Source organism: Myotis yumanensis, unplaced genomic scaffold (assembly GCF_028538775.1).
Source record: "Myotis yumanensis isolate MYYU_CA2020_CCGP unplaced genomic scaffold, mMyoYum1.0.hap1 SCAF_2, whole genome shotgun sequence".
NCBI classification, from domain to species: domain Eukaryota; kingdom Metazoa; phylum Chordata; class Mammalia; order Chiroptera; family Vespertilionidae; genus Myotis; species Myotis yumanensis.
Window position 1 is genome coordinate 4,026,372 of NW_027223753.1, and position 16,223 is coordinate 4,042,594.

Sequence of the window (16,223 nt, forward strand, 5' to 3'; positions counted from 1 at the left end):
ACCTGCCTCTGCCCGGCTCCCGGTGACGTGGCGCCCGCGGATTGGCGCGCGGGCGGGGCCGGGGCCGGTGAGCTCACCGCCGCGCCCCGCCATTGGCCCGGGCGGCGCTCTCGGGCTGTGGCGGGGAGACGGCGGTACCCGGAGCCGAGTCTTTGCAGCCGCGGCGTGTGGTGCTGAGCGGGTTGGGCCAGGCTGTGGTTGGGACCGGGCCGGGCCGGGCGGGGCCGCGCGGGAGGAGGAGGCAGACCCGGCGGCGAGGCGCCAGCGCTGCGAGCGGCGGTCGTGCTCCCCGAGTCCAGTGAGTGCGCGGCGGCCGGGGAGTCGGCCCGGCGCGTGCGATCGAGGGCGGCGGCCGGCGGGGGGCGCGCGGGGGCGGGGCCGGGGCCGGGGGGGGGGGGGGGGGCCGCGCGCTGCGCCCCGGGCGTGGGGAGCACGCGTGCTCGCGGTGGGGGGCGCGGATGTTTACACTGGGGGAGCGGGTGTGAGCGTGGGTGCCAGGACACACGCGTGTGTGTGCAGGAGAGGGGTCTGGAAGGTGAGGGGCGCGAGTGTTTACGCGCGTGGGGGGGAGCGATCAGTGTGTTTTGACGCGTGAGCGCGCGTGGGGACCTGCGTGTGTTGACAGGGCGTGTGAGACTCAGGGAGGGGCATGGGGTGAGTCTGCGGGGCGCTCGCGCGTGTTTTAGGAGCCGGTGTGCGACACGCGTGTTCGCGGAACAGCGGGAGAGTGAGCGAGAGGGGCTGCGTGGGTGTTGAGGCGGGAGTGCCCGGCCCGGCGTGTTTTGACGGGTGCGCGTCGTGTGTCTGCGGGAGAAGTGCGCGGAGTGGGTGTGAGGTCACGCGGACTTAGGGAATGAGGCTGAGCGCGAGCGCGATTCTACGAGGGCGGGAGTGCGTGTGAGAACACGCGTGTGCGCGGGCAGCGGGAGTGGAGGTGAGTTGGGGAGGGCGGGCGCGCGGGGCGGGGTGGGGCCGCCGGCTGGTTTTTGTCTTCCAGGCGCCGCCTGCGCGGCGGGCTTTTTGGATCCAGCGCTCCCTCCGGCTGCAGGGGACACGGGTGGGCGGGGGACACGGGCGGGGAGGGGACAGGTGCTCGCAGGCAGGACGGGGAGAGGGACAGGGACAGGTGCCCCTTCGGCAGGGCGCAGGGAGAGGGGTGGGCTAGGTGCCCCTCGGCGGGGCTCCGGGGGGTGGGGGGGAAGGGGTCAGGGGGCCAGAACAGGCGCTCCTTTGGTGGGGGCGTGCGGGGAGAAGCCAGAAGGGCCGAGACAGGTGACCCCTTGGCCCAGGGAGGTGGGAGGGGCCGCTGGGCGCCTCTGCAGCCCGGGTTTGGGGGCTGCCTCTCCGAGCAGGCCAGGGGACTGAATGAATCTTAAGAATCCGTGTGTGGAACTCCGCAGGGAAAGTCGGTTGAGTTCAGAGGCTGAAGGTCGGGAAGAGCTTGCTGAGAGCTTTGCCACAGGCAGACCGGGGACTGAGTGGAGGGGCCCTGGACCCTCGCTTCCACCAGGCCAGCTCAGGCGGCCGGAAGGGAAGCTCAGTGTGGCCTTGCACTTACAGGGTCTCGTGATTTGGTTTCCTAGCTGTTGCACGACATTAGAGGCAGCCCTGCTAGTGACGTTCAAGGTTTGAGACTTTGAATTTCCAAGGATTTCTATGGGTGTCAAAACAACTTTATCTACAAATGAAGCAGCAAAATAATTTCTGAAACTATAATACTCTTGCAGATTATCTTGAGCAGTTGCTTCAGGGAATGATAACTGTTTTAAACTCTTATATTTACCCCACTCTGCTTGGGAGATTCTCTTGGCCTGAAGTCTGGTTAGCAGAGCAGAGGCAGTGAACGCGAGAGGGCTCTCAGATCATCACAGAAGTGCCTCTTGTCGTTGGTCGAATGCATTATTTTTTTTTTCACCAGTGAGGCCAAAACCCAAAACTTTAAATTTATGCTCCCAACATTTTGTCAGACATGGAAAATATCTGGCTCTCTATAATGGAGTCCTTTCCTCTCGCCGCATAAGGACTCTCTGTCCTATAAAGAAACTATAGCCTGGGAACTTGATAGAAATACAGGAAGCAGTAGCCCTTTGCATGGTGTGTGTTTATAGGAAAATTTTTATTCTTTTAAGGTTAGAATTAGATGATGGTAAATAAACTTATGTTTCTCTTTATTTTTACTTGTGATTTAGGAAGTAAAAATGTTTGATGTTCTAGACTATATAGCGTTTACTTACAGGATATGCATTTCCCAGATGAATTTAGCTGAGTTACAAAAGCACGCAGAGGGTGGCTGCGAATTCTGAAGGGACCTCGGTTTGCTCATGCCAATTAATTATATTCCAAAGACTCTGAGAGGCGACACAGTATTTAATGCCGTCGGTCGTTAACAACAATGTTGCATTATTTAAGGGTGTGTATCAGTTCTTCTGCTTTTGGGATAAACACAGACATCATTATTTCCTTCAGTCCTCTGTTCAGGACTGTGCTAGCCTTCCCGCCCTGACAGCAGCTGTCCCCACGCAGTGCGTGCGCGGTGGACTGTTCGGGAGAACAGATAACGGGTGCACCCGAGGCATTTTCGCCTTCTGTGAGAAAGATCGAAGTTAAAGAATTGGTTGACGTTGAAAGTTTCCCGAGTGAAAGACGTGGAGCTTTTATTGATGGCTAAGAGTCACGCGCTGGGTTCACGCCCCCTTGCCTTCTGGCACGCGGGAAACGGACATTTTGGGGACGTCGAGTGTCCTCTTGGGACGGTCCGAATTGTTCTCGTGTTTTGAGTGTTGTCATGAACTTCTGGAGCTGCAGAGCTGTGCTTATAGGCTGCCTTTTTTGTTTGTTTGTTTTCTTTAATGTTTATAGAAAAATTGTAAATACATATACTTAAGACACAAATTTAGGTACTACCCAGAAAGGTCAAAAAAGGCCATTTCGGCCCTCGCCGGTTTGGCTCAGTGGATAGAGTGTCAGCCTGCGGACTGAAGGGTCCCAAGTTCGATTTTAGTCAAGGGCACATGCCCGGGTTGTGGGCTCGATCCCCAGTAGGGGGCGTGCAGGAAGCAGCCAATCAATGATTCTCTCTCATCATTGACGTTTTTATCTCTCTCTCTCTCTCCCTCTCCCTTCCTCTCTGACATCAATGTATGTATAGTATATGTATATATAAAAGGCCATTTTGTTAAAGGCGGCACACTTCTCTAGCCCGGGCAGTGATTTCTGGAAGTCCTTTATTCTTCTTGGTACACGTCCCCACCCCTTCCCCCAGCTGTCCAGCGTCGCCTGCCGTGTCTTCTCACAGTTAAAGGCTCAGAGGGATTGAATGTTTGCTCCATTGATCTTTTCAATAGGAGCCTGAGTGGTGCCAGGTCAGTATCGTTCAACATGAGCCACGGCCTCCTGTCAGAGTGCGGAAGCCCAGGATTTGAGAGCTTACTTCACTTACCTGTTCTTTTGCCAAAAAGCTTTTGGCATCCACACGATACAAGTTGATTCATGTGCACCTCAACTTCTTTTTCAAAAAGTGATTGAAGGGAGCTTCCAGAGACACACATTACACAGTGAAGCAAGATGAAGAGACGCAGTGAGGGTCCGGGACAGTGAGACGGAGGGACCGGGGAGGTTAGTCAACAGCATTCATTCCCTAAAATCTTCCGCACTTCCTGGCAGCAGGCCGTGAGCGGTTCCCGGCCTCCCTGCCGTGGTGGGAGCAGCGCTGTGGGCTTCACTTTGTCTTCTGACACCTTCATACCGTGAGTTTTCCCATTTCCCATGTGCGTTCTGACAGCCAGTGGTTGGTTTTCAGTGATGACGGGAGAAGTCTGGATGAGACATTAACGAGCCCACGCTGACGTGCGTCACACGGAACATTCAGGAGGTGCCCGGGAGCCTGCAGGGCAGCACACACGGGTGTCGTCCCCTCACCGGGAGGATGTGAGAGTTCATGACCACGAGGGTCCTCGGTGACGGGCTTACCCCTCCCCGGACGGACTGCCCTGAAGCCACAGGACCGCGTGTTCCTTCTGTTCTCGGACGGGCCTGGATGCGGGTGTGCACACGGCAGGCAGGGAGATGCCTTCACCACCAGGAGGTGACTGCTCGCCACCCCTAAGCGATACAGCACCGTGGCGAGTGGCTTTTTTAAACGGGGGTGGAGGGAGACAAGGCCAGTACAATCCTGTCCGATGCTTCATTTTAAGGAACTTCCTCTCAGTGAAGCAGGATGAAAGAGATGACGTGAAGGACTCGGCAGAAGGAAAGTGAGGGTCCGGGAAAGTGATTCAGGGGGTAGTTTCGAAAGCACATCATGGTCCCTATAACTTTAGACATGAGACGTATGGAGAGATCAGCCGGCACGTGTGAAGCACCTACTCTGCGTCAGTTAAGCAAATTGTAATTAGTCATGAAGCATGGATGTGAGGGAGGTAAAATGCGGGAGGAGTTTAGCCAGGGCAGACGGTTATAAGAGGTAAGCTGCCGATGCTAAACTTACATAACATATTTGTAATGTGGGAAAAGATGGCAAATAATGGGAATAAGTTTCTCCAAATATATTAACGTTTAGCAACTACCCACATTAGCCAGTTAATCTCTCTATTTTCTTTTTTCACTTTCCTTCTTCTATCTGACTTCGTCCCCCTCCAAATCTGACCCCACTCTCTGAGCCAGCCTCCCCCTGCCCCCCAACAACTGCTCAGCATGCACCCTATTGCTGTCTGTCTGCTTGCCCCGCCCCACACCCTGCTCTAAATTCTACCTCCTTAATCTCTGAGCCCAACTCAAATCTTACCTCCTTGATGAAGCCTTTTCCCTCCCCCACCACCCCGCCCCCGCCCCAGATTGGATTTTCAGCTCTTTGTGGGGTGGGGAGGGGCACCTAAGCTGTACCCCCTACTGCCCCACCATAATGAAATCGGGGGGGGGGGGGGCGGGGGGGGTGAGAGGGGAGTTTCATCAATGCTGTTAGTCAACAGAAAGATTGTACGTGTGGGGTTACTCTTTGGATAGAGTGAGGAGAATGGAATGAATTTTTTCAAGCCTAAAACAAACTCGCCTCTGATCCTCCTTTGTGTAATTCAGTTCAGCCTTGTCTGTCGGTAATGTAAGCACAGGCTGCGAAGGCTCTCCCATTGAGGTCAGTTCAAGGTCCCCGGGCAGCTTGGGTTTTCCGTGAAGTGGTCTTGAAGTGGCCTGGAGCCTCGGCCTGAACCCGTGTGGACAGATAGCTGGGTGGCCACCTGAGTCATCTCTCCGGCTGTCCTAAGCCGGGCCCGCACTCGCTGCCTGAGAATGTGTTCGATAGCAGCTGTCTGCTTTCAGGTCACACAGTAGGGTGAGCGCGAGGGTTTGTTCCAGCTCTGCCACTAACCCAGTGAGAACGCTCAGGTACATCGCCTTACATTTCTGCGTCTCAGCACCGCCCCTGTTTTCTTCTTATTCATATGTTTTTATTGATTTCAGAGAGGGTGGAAGAAGGGGAGAGAGAGAGAGAAACATCAATGATGAGAATCATGGATCGGCTGCCTTCTGCACGCCCCCAACTGGGGTTCGAGCCACAACCTGGGCATGTGCCCTTGACCAGGAATCGAACCGTGACCTGGTTCATAGGTCGGCGCTCAACCACTGAGCCACACCCGCTGGGCCCTGCCCTGTTTTCTAAACCTGTCAGTAACGGTCCAGGAAACTAACTTAGTGGTCAGCACCAGCCTTTGTTAAAATCAAAGTGTGTTGCACGTAGTGAGGGTAAGGGGGGATTTGGGAAGTTTTTGTCTGAAAAAATGAGTGTGTGTATGGAGCGCTATTTCTTTCTGTGGACCACAGTCAAGGGCTGGTGAAAGGCCCCGACCGGAAAATTCCCACGTTCTCTTTATTATTTTATTATATTTTTTCATCCTCACCTGAGGATATTTTTTTCTATTGATTTTTAGAGAAAGGGGGCGAGGGAGGAAGAGAGAGAGAAAGAGAAACATCAATGTGAGAGAGACACATTGATCAGTTGCCTCCCAAACATTCCCTAACTGGGACCAGGGATCCAACCTTCAAACCAGGTACGTGCCCTCGACCCCTGGGTGGGAAGGCCGATGCCCTAACCACTGAGCACACTGGCCAGGGCCCCACGTTCTCTTTGAACCTTGGTGTTCTGAAGTGATTCTCTCCTGTGGGATGTGTCTGTCAGTCGATCGGGCAGCAACCTGAGGCCTGACTGAGCTAAGATGCTGCCATATAAGTCAACAGCAGCTGGTCTCCAGCGAGGCCGGGGCTCAGTATACCTTTTCCTGGTTTTCTGATTTCTTTGGGTAATCACAGTGTTTCCGATAAGCATGACCGCTTCCTGCCACCCTAGTTTATCCCGTTTTATAGAGAAATTCTAATGACATCTGTGGACTACTACTGTGGTGTACTTAGTGACGTTGAATATTTTTTAGTTTGTCAGTGGAAGCAGAACTTTCCCAGTATTTATTTAGTGAAAGGATCCCCATTTCAATTAGTAGATTCACCTTAGACCCCTCTTTTAGCTGTGGCAGAGCTCACACTCGAACTGACCTGTGTGCACAGGGGAATCCATGGACTCTCATGGAGTCCAGCTCTGGAGTTGCCTTCAGGCACCGCTGGTTCCAGGTGCCTAAGGGGTGTCCTTAGGAGCCTGTCATTCCCGCTCTTGGCTTGCCTCTCCTCTGGGTCAATTTTATTCTCAGGCAGGGGTTCCCGAAGTGGTAGCAAGGTGGCCCGCTCAAAACTCTAGTCCTCTCTTTTGCCATTTTTAGCAAATTTCCCTGGGAAAACGGTGCTTTTTCTGCAGTAGTTCCAGGAACTGCTCTGTTCTCCTTAGCCCAGCTGGACTCCTGTGTCCAGGCACTTGAATAGGAGGGGGCAGTGCTCTGTTAGCAGGGCCTGGCCCGGAGCCAGGAATTAAGGGCAGCACCCCCTGAGCAGAGCACTGAGCCCCCGGAGGACCAGCAAGGCGGGGAAGGAGGAGGGACGCTGGCAGCATCCTGCGAGGGAACCAGCGCTCCTCCATCTTCCCAGAGAAGGCACCATTCATCCCAAAACCGCAGACTCACAGGACTCACTCCATCACTCTACCCTGTGGTCCCACTTTAAACCAGACACCAGAGCCGTCACCTTCCAGCGAACCTTTCAGCGGGCGCTGACGAACAGTTCCTGGGCCCACTTTCCAAAAAACATGATTCATGCCCTTAACATTACGCGCTGTGGTTTGGATTCATCGGCAAAGTTATTTAAACATCCATTTGTCTTTTCTAGTAGAAGACACCATCCATTCCACGCTGGCCAGAATCAATGCCGCTGGCATGTGTGCGTGTGTGTGTGTGTGTGTGTGTGTGTGTGAGAAACGTTTTATCTGATGTAGGAAGTGCCCCGCCTGCCATTGACGGTATCCTCAGCTGTGAGCCAGTCGTTCCAGGTAAACAGTGCAGCAGAGGACAGGTGGGACCCGGCTAGCCTGAGAGCAAAAACCTTTGTGAACCCTTGATAGTCTGTATTTACAGGAGAAAAATAATTAAAATAACGTGTATATGCACCTATCACCTATACGCCATGAAACATTAGGTAGGATGCATAATCTATATAACACATAAATATGTAATACACACGTTACAAAACAAAAGAAATAACGAACTTCACACTTGCACAGTAAATGATGTTGCTAGGATAAAAATAAGTGTATTAAAAAATGAAGTCAAATAAAAGTAAGTGTCTGTAACACAACCAGCCATGGGAACTTCTTGGGGAAGAGTCTTCATTCCTAGGCTGGAGCTCACGCTGCTTCTCTGAAGTCACAAAGTCTGGCCCCTCTACCTTTTATCAGGCTAAACCCAAAGACAGTCATTTAAGTTTCTTGATAACCCTAATAGTCTTACTAATGTTTACATTTATCTTTATTGCTGAAAGTATTACAGATGTCCCCCCCCCCCCTTTTCCCCGTTGACCCTTCCTTGTTAGTAATTTTAATGACAACCCTATTTTTATTCCCAGATGGAACAAAGGAAAGAGAGTGAAAGGGTAGGGGGGTGTTGGTTAAAGAGGTGGTGACGTGTGTCAGTGGTGGTTGAAGTGGAAGCGACTGAACCATGAGCAGTAATGGCAGGGCAGACTGAGAAGGAAGAGAGGCGATGGTGGTGGGAAGAGAGGGGATGATAGAGCTATTGGGTCAAACAGTTTCCCATACTGGTCCCTGGGTGGCATTCACCGTTAAATCCGCATCACTCTTGGTGGGCTGTGTTGGCTGGAGTGTCATGAAGAGGGACCTGAAGAACGTGGACCAGGACGTCACTAACAGACTGTCTCCCACGGCTTCTTTAGGACCAGCCTTAGTTCCTACACTCTCCTGTGGGAGCATTTGTTACAGGAAATGCTGGTCAGGACCCCCCCACCCCCACCCCACCCCCCCCACACACAATGTCCAGTAGGTTTAGGAAACTACCAGCAAGTGACAGGGCGCGTGAGCATAGGAAGGTCCAGAAAAGGCGTCCGTTACAGACGTGAGCGTGTGCTTAGCCATGTTTACCGTATTCTTCTCAAAACACCTTGGACCAGCGTTGTGTTTGTATGGTCTACTGAGCAGCGTCTCGGGGACACTCCGGAGCGTGCAGTCTGGGGGGTGTTGCAGTAGATGGTCCCCACAAGATGGCCCGGACCTGAAATCCGTGGGGCCCCCCGGGGCTGTGGGGCCCCGGAAATCGGATGTAAGCGCTTCTGTGCATGTATTTTCGGGGAAAGGATTCGCAGCCCCCACCCCTGTGGCAGAGCCCATGGGCACAGGGTTAGAGCCCTCGTTACAGGTTCTTTTCTTACCGGGCGGCCAAGGCCAGTTTCTCTAGAATGTCTCTCTCGTGCACATGTTACGTGGGCCGAGGGTATCACTCGGTGCGTGTGGGCAGTCACGGGGAGGCTCCCAGACAACGAAGGGGCCACGCTGCACGCAGGGGGCCGGCGAGTCACTTGAGTGTTGCGTTGATTGAAAGACGGAAGAATCGGCAGCTCCTTTCTTTCCGGGAAGAATTATGGAAGGAAGTCACCTACGCAGGACGCTGCCTCGTTGCTAAACTCCAGACGTGTTTACTCACAGACGGAGAGGAGAGAACTCGGCCTTTCGCTGCAGTGAAGAGGCGTTTCAACGTTCAGGGCCCCTGCCTTGCAGTGGGGTTTGCTTAGTGACAAACCACTAGAACCCCACTAAGCACGGAAAGCTCTTCCTTCCAGAAATGGAAAGCACACGACACCGATTTTTAGATCAAGAAACCAGGACCGTGCGATAGTGCTCAGGAAGGAGTGGGCAGCGAAGGACAGTGTGCGTGCCTCTGCGTGCCCCATCGTCGCTCGGACACCAGGTCCTCCAGGAGCGGGCAGGTTGGGCCACACGGACGTGTCCGAGTTCCTTCTGTGAGCTGGTGCATGGTAGTCTTTCATCCTCGGTGGCCACTGTCATCGAGGCCAGCGTGGCCTTACAATTCCAGGGTGTCCGTGTCACCGATGAAACCGCTGGCTTTGTTCTCGAAGTGCAGCCAAATCTGAGACTCCCAATTCACCATGCTGTCCATCACGTGGCTGAGAAAAGCGCATCGTAGAAATGACTAAGGAAGCAGAGTTTGTTCTGCACGGTATCCTTGACTTTGCCCTCACTGAAATTCTCATTTCCTATTTCGAACAGATGCAATTAAGTCACTCGTTCAGTATGTACGTATTGGGGACCTACTATGTACTGAGGGCCTACTGTGTGCCGGGCATCCTGCTGGGCCTTGGGAGTGTAGTCAGGAACAGAACGGACACAGTCGCTGGCCTCAGAGAGCTGTCGCTGTGTCCCTTTAACTTTGTGTCTGACTGAGGTTCTTGAAATAAAGGCTCGTATCTTTTTTTTAAATTAAATCTTTATTGTTGAAAGTATTACATATGCCCCCTCCCTCCCCCCACTGAAGGTTCGTATCTTTTTGGGTGGCTCCCACACCTTCGCTGCCTTGGTCATCGTCACATCCCAGAGCCGTGGCATAGGTGCCGTGCGGTGGCGTCCTAGCAGGGGCGCCCAGTAGACATTTGCAGGGCGAGTCCGTCTGTCCCTGATGCTCTGGTGGATCCCCAAGGATTTTAAGTGGGTTTTTGTCACGGCTGCGCGCCGGAGACCAACCTGCCTGTGGTTAATTATTGCGCTCTCACCTCCTGATGGTTCCTGTGCGTCTTATACTTTCCGTGTTTCAGGGTCAGGATTTTCATTTTCCATTTCTCTTTATGCATTTATTTTTTAAAAACATTTATATTGATTTCAGAGAGGGAGAGAGAGATAGAAACATCAATGATGAGGGAGCATCATTGATCGGCTGCCTCCTGCACGTCCCCCACTGGGGATCGAGCCCGCAACCCGGGCATGTGCCCTGACCAGGAATTGAACCGTGACCTCCTGGTTCATAGGTTGATGCTGAACCACTGAGCCACACCGGCCGGGCTCCCTTTATGCATTTAAATGTCGTTCCTCTGTCGCCTCTTCATGATAAGGTTAGATTGCGGTTCGTCTCCGAGGCTCATTACATACTCCAAAGGCCCTCCATCGTCTTAGTGGCGACGTGCTTTTCTGAGTCTCCGGCTGCTTCACTGTTGCCACTGGAGATGCCTTAGTTCCTGCCTGTAATGGTCCTGACCTCACTGCGCTGACGGTGGAGGCTTTGAGGAGGGTCTGCCCTCGGAGCCTGTGCCAGGGTCGGTGTGGACCGTGTCGGCGCCCCCTCCTTCGCCCGCACACTCAGGAGCCGCGGCTCTCCCACCGCTTGTCCTGGCTGCGTTTGCTGCTTCATTGACCGTGCCGTTGGCATTGGCACTGTTTGGGGTGCTTGGCTGTGCTCGGTGCCATGTCCTGAGTGTCCTTGCAGGGTCGGCTTGCCAGTTTTGCCCCCCGACACGCCAGGCTCTGGTGTGGGAACGTTTCAGGCCACATCCCTGCCGAGGTGCTGGGCTGCCCTGTGACAAGTTGCCTTAGCAGTTTTTCCCTGACGCGGCTTAGACTCCGCGTTTGTGAAGACGCAAAACTCAGACCGAGGAGAAGAAATACCACAGTCGCTGCAGGTGAAGGACTCTAAGGAGAATGGCTGGTGTCCGCTCCTAGGGTTGTAGGACCTGGAGTCGGGCGTCTTGGAGACGTGGCGGATGGCCGTTCTTTCCGAGGCTAAATTTAGCCGCTGCTTTGGAAAATCGGAGGTACAGCGTGTGCCTGCTCTCCCGGCCCTCGCCCTGCACCCTGCGCCTGGACATCACGAATGGCTGGCCGCGCAGGAGCCGCGCCGTGCACTCCGGGGGCCCGTTTATTCTGGGAAGGAATTTGGTGCCTTCGTTTTCCCGTCTTCCCGAGCAATGCAGGCGGCTCCCTCCGCGGCAGCCAGGGATCTCTACAGAAATAGTTCAAGTCACGCCTCCTGTCCTCGCCGGCCTCTCCTGCCGGCGGCCAAGATCTGCACAGGGAACGAGAGATGGCTCTCCGTCCCGGTCCAAATAGCAACAGGAGGGCACATGTGCACTTGAGCTACAAATAACGCGTTTTAAAATAGCAGGTGGTATTCGGTGATCGCTCCTCCATTCATTTACCGGCCAAGCCAAGGCTTTCTCTCCGGCTCTGGCAGCCAGGCCCGAGGCGGCTCGGCGTTGGCAGGTTCTGCCCGTGCGCCCGCCGCAGGCCTCCCGGCCCACGCACACCCTCGGAGACGGGTCTGGAAACGTGTCTTTTGTTGAACACAATACCCACCCACGTCATGCTGATACCACAGCCTAACCTGACTGCCTTGGTAAGCACTTTGGTGACTAATTATAGGCGCTCGTTAAGGTGTGTGCCAAACAGTTCGTTTCCGGGAAAAGCGGGAGTGCCGACAGGCAGGGTCCGTGTCTGTGATGCAAAGCTCGGGGAGAAGGAAAGTGACCGCGCCGGGCAGCTCCCGGTGTGTCTGTGAAGAAGTGGGGTGTTCCTCGGCCTTCCTGCCAGTCTCACACCGACACAGTGGTTACCTGACTCCCTTACCTGAGCCCCAAGGAAGTGGCAGGCAGGTGAACTGACAGCACGTCTCCCACACACCCAGGGCACTCGAGTGCGTGTGTTTGTGTTTGGGTGTTTTTTAATGTCTTTTTAAAATATAAATTTTTACTAGAGGCCCAGAGCACGACATTTGTACATTGGGCGGGGAGGGGTCCCCTCAGTCTGGCCTGCACCCTCTCGCAGTCCGGGACCCCTCAGCAGTCAGACATCCCCCAAGGGGTCCATGAGCCCAGCTTCTGGCTGAGCGGTGCTCCCCCTGTGGTAGCGCACTGACCACCAGGGGGCAGCTCCTGCATTGAGCTTCTTCCCCCTGGTGGTCAGTCCACGTCATAGCAAGCGGTCATTCTACTGTTCGGTCGATTTGCATATTAGCCTTTTATTATATAGGATTGATTTCGGAGAGGGAGAGAGAGAGACATTAATGATGAGAGAGAATCATTGATCGAGCCCACAACCTGGGCATGTGCTCTGACCAGGAATTGAACCGTGACCTCCTGGTTCATAGGTCAATGCTCAACCACTGAGCTACTTAATCCTTGCCTGAGGGTATTTTTTTAATTGATTTTAGATAGAGGAAGGGAGAGAGACAGGGAGAGAGAAACACCGATGCGCAACAGAAACATCGATCAGTTGCCTCCGGTACGTAACCCCGACCAGGGATCGAGCCTGCACCTGGGTATGTGCCCTGACTGGGAATCAGACTTGCAGCCCTTCAGTGCACAGGACGACGGTGCAACCAGCTGAGCCCCACCAGCCAGGGCTCCATGGGGTTGTGCTCATTCTGACCACTCTCTCTCCCCCGGGAATAAATAGTAAAACTGCTCGTTGGTGTTGTCCACCCGCGGTGGCTACTTGGAGCCCGTGCCCCAGAGTTCGGTGACCTCAGCCATAGATTGGCTTCCAGAAGTTTCCCTAGAAAATCCCATTTCTTTCCATTCACTGAGCATGCATTCAGATGCCGGGTGCCAGGGAGACAAGACAGGGCCCCTGCTTTCAACAGGTTCACTCTAGAGAAATGGCACATGTAGGGAGAGAGCCATCCGTCCATTTGCTGAGTACCTGCTAGGACACGGTGCGAATTCACCGGGCGCGGGAGGGAACATGCCTCCGAGTCCGCCTGAGGTCAGATCCTGCCCCGATACTTACAAGCGGGGTGACCTTGGGGAGTGACGCATTCTCTGCGCCTCCGTTTCCTCGACTAAAGCGAAGAGGAAGACGTTCCTTGCAGAGTTCTCCTGAGGATCGGGAAGAGCACATTGGAGCGCCTGGCCCGCTGTAGACGCTCAGTAGCAGCCATCAATCCTGAGGCTGTAGTGAGTGCGAGCCACACTTGGAAGAACAGGAAACTCCCAGGTGGACTGGGGGGGGGGGGGGGGGTGGTTGGCATTACCAAAGGCCCTGACAGTGGATTTGGAGAGCAGCGAGCACCCTATGTGCCCTAGCCAGTTTGGTTCAGTGGATAGAGCATCTGCCTGCGTACTGAAGGGTCCCGGGTTCAAATCCAGACAAAGGACACATGCCCAGGTTGTGGGCTCGATCCCCAGTAGGAGGCGTGTAGGAGGCAGCCGATCAATGATTCTCTCATCATTGATGTTTATATCTCTCCCTCTCCCTTCCTCTCTGAAATCAATAAAAATACATTTTTTTAAAAAGAGCACCCGTGTTCCACCAAAGAGTTTAAATTTTATTTTGTAGGTTAAGGGGGGGGTGGGGGAGGGGTGGTTAACATGTTTTTAAAGTAGATTATCTGATAATGTCAGAAATGTGTCATGTTGGATTGCTCCACACGGCCCTGGAAATTAATTAGGTTCCGAGATTTCAGGTGAGCCGTGTGTGACCCAGAGGCACAGTAGGTGCGGCCGAGCCTGGGAGGCCCGGCTGGTGGTTGGTGTCCTGAGTGGAGATGTTTTCTTACAACTGATGCCCAGACACTTGGGGTTCTCCACTTTCACAGCAGCAAGTCCCACACTTCCTAAGCTCAGAACATGCCGTGGGTGTCTGACCTGGGGAAATGCTCTCTTTCTCTCTCTCTCTAAAACTCGGGGATTGCTTAGGAATTTTAAATTGTTAGGGAAATGTTAACTTGGGACATTTTAAAATGAGTCACTTTGAGGGTTAGGCGTCCCTATCAAAGAGAAACGAAAAGGGCCCATGGTGCTCTGTGCTCTGGGACACTGCGTGTTACAGCCCGAGAGGAGAGGCTGGGACAGGGCGAACCCGGCCCAAGAAAAGGGGTCTGAGGCCCCACTAACCACTCATTGCCTCTCGCGTGGGAATTTTTTCTCATCTTGATCTTTGAGTGAATCCCGAGCCAGACGGTTGCTGCAAAGCTGTCTGAATCATTGACTTTTTGCCTGGGGTGCAGGTGCACGTGTGTGCGTATGTGCACGCACCTGGAAGGTACTGGAAGGAAGGTACAGCTGTCCTGGGATTTGAGTACGTGCCCCTAGAAGGCTGGGAAGACCGCATTGCTGTGTTAGACGCGGAGACGCCAGGATGAACTCGGGTTTATGTTCATGGGTGTGCAGATAGTTAGAAGTAATCCTAGGTTTGTGTGCATGCATGGACGTCACACCAGAAGCAGTGCCGTCCCAGCGGCAGTGAGCACAGCCAGCTCCCAGGTCTTGGTTCCTAAATGCTATTCTCCAGTTAAAGCAACCGGGGTTCCCTAGAGAAACAGCTGGTGGTGGGGCTGGGTGGGCCCGGAGCATCTTGTAATGCCAGCAAGTAAGGACGCGCCCAAAAAAGAAGGGGAAAGACGGAGGGTGTGGCAGAGGGACCCCTGAGCCAGCCTGAGAGGGCTCCCCGTCCCCAAAGCCGGATACTCTGATCACGAGGACGACTCAGTATTGGATCAGGACCCAGGGTGTAAGATAAATGTATTTCGTTGTGCATTCGTACCGATGTGCACGCCCACATAGACAGACAGAGGGCACGTCGCCTTGGAGAACTCCACGTAACATATGGACACTCCCCCATCCTCGCAGGGGATATGGGCTCCCTTCCCTGGAGCAGGAGCAGGACCTAGTGACTTGCTCCCGAAGGACAGAGGATGGGAAGAGGACGGGAGTAACTGTCCAGAGCAGCCCCGCGGACAGCGCCTCCGCCGGGTGACGCGTCCGCAGCAGCAGAGCCTCGCCACGTCCCTGATCGCCTGTGATGAGCAGAAGCTTCAGCTCGTGATATTCCTCCCAAAGCCTCACGGCTCCCGCCTGATCATTAGGAAACGACAAACTTAAATCCAGGGACAGCTACCACGTCCCTGACCGCATTCTTCAAAGCCATTCAAGTCATGGAAAATCCGGGGCTAGCGGGAAGCCGTCAGGGAGCGGACAGGAAATGGAACATTTAATTGCAACGGGGTGTCCTGGCTGGGTCCTGGGACAGAATAAGTACATCAATTCTCATCCTAAGGTGCAGTCTAATCCGAGCCTGTAACTGTTACTAGTAGTGATGTGTTTGACACGTGCACGGCGGTTATGTAAGATGTTAATAGAGGGGAAACTGGGCGAAGGTTCATGGGAGGTCTACCTTCTGCAGCTCCCAGTCCAGCTAAAATTATTCAAAACATTGTAAACTCTTTTTAAATGCCCCCATAGCTATGGCTAGTAATAACTCAGACTGAAGAGACACTGACCACTAAAGAGATTTCACCTAGTAGTTTATTTCCTCCTCACAAACAACGAGATGGATAGCACTGTCCCCATTTCACAGATGGGGGAGTTGAGGTGCAAAGTGGCCATTGTTTTTCCTAAGTCACACGGTGGCAGGATTAAACCCAGAGCTCTAGCTCCACTCCAGTGCTTTCCCCTCCCTCTCTCAGAGCTGCCCAGTCTAAAAATGCTGCTTCTGCCCGGCCGGCGTGGCTCGGTGGTTGAGCATCGACCTATGAACCAGGAGTTACAGTTTGGTTCCTGGTCGGGGCACATGCCTGGGTTGTGGGCTCTATATTCAATGTGGGGTGTGCTGGAGACAGCCGATCAATGATTCTTTCTAATCATTGATGTTTCTCTCCCTCTCCCTTCCTCTCTGAAATCAGTAAAAATATATTTAAAAAAATTTTTTAATATAAAAATGCTGCTTCCGCTTAAAGGGGGTGCAGGTCGGACAGACCCGTGAGGAGACTTTGAGCAAATCCCAAGCCAGACTGTTGCTGCAAAGCCGTCAGAATCGTTGGCTTTTTTTCTGGGGTGCAGGTGCG

The 16,223-nt window shown here is 53.7% G+C and overlaps 1 protein-coding gene across 11 annotated transcripts in view; it reads left to right on the forward strand.

Moving 5' to 3' along the window:
- The window catches only part of CAMTA1 (calmodulin binding transcription activator 1), a 674,030-nt gene that overhangs the window by 622,688 nt on the left and 35,119 nt on the right, over positions 1-16,223 (forward strand). The window contains exon 1 of one of the 11 annotated variants that reach the window (XM_070403996.1): positions 145-298. The exons of the other annotated variants lie outside the window; for them this stretch is intronic. The gene's annotated coding sequence lies outside the window, so the exon portion shown is untranslated. Of the gene's footprint in view, positions 1-144; positions 299-16,223 lie in introns of those variants that run through there. 11 annotated transcript variants of the gene reach the window in all.